Source organism: Limulus polyphemus, unplaced genomic scaffold, assembly GCF_000517525.1.
Source record: "Limulus polyphemus unplaced genomic scaffold, Limulus_polyphemus-2.1.2 Scaffold8403, whole genome shotgun sequence".
Taxonomy (NCBI): Eukaryota; Metazoa; Arthropoda; class Merostomata; order Xiphosura; family Limulidae; genus Limulus; species Limulus polyphemus.
In genome coordinates this window covers 10,343-10,688 of record NW_013674013.1, presented here as the reverse complement: position 1 = coordinate 10,688, position 346 = coordinate 10,343, and positions in this window count along the sequence as shown.

Here is a 346-nt window from a genome sequence, read left to right as displayed (position 1 = left end):
CTAGTCTTACACTGCAAAATTAGGGACGGCTAGCGCAGATAGCCCTCGTGTAGCTTTGCGCGAAATTCCAAAAACAAACAAACTTAACCTCCAGATCTACGTGTATCTTAGAATTGTGTCACAATTTAAGTTTCAAATAAGTTTGTTTGTAATTAAGCACAAAGCTACACAATGGGCTATCTGTGCTCTGCCCACCACGGGTATCGAAACCCGCATTCTAGCGTTGTAAGTCCGCAGACATACCGCTGTGCCACTGGGAGGCAAGTTTAAAATAAGACGTAATGTTGGAGATGACAAAGATTGGCCGAGAGGGTAATTATAAACGTTGCATTACCGTAACCTTCGT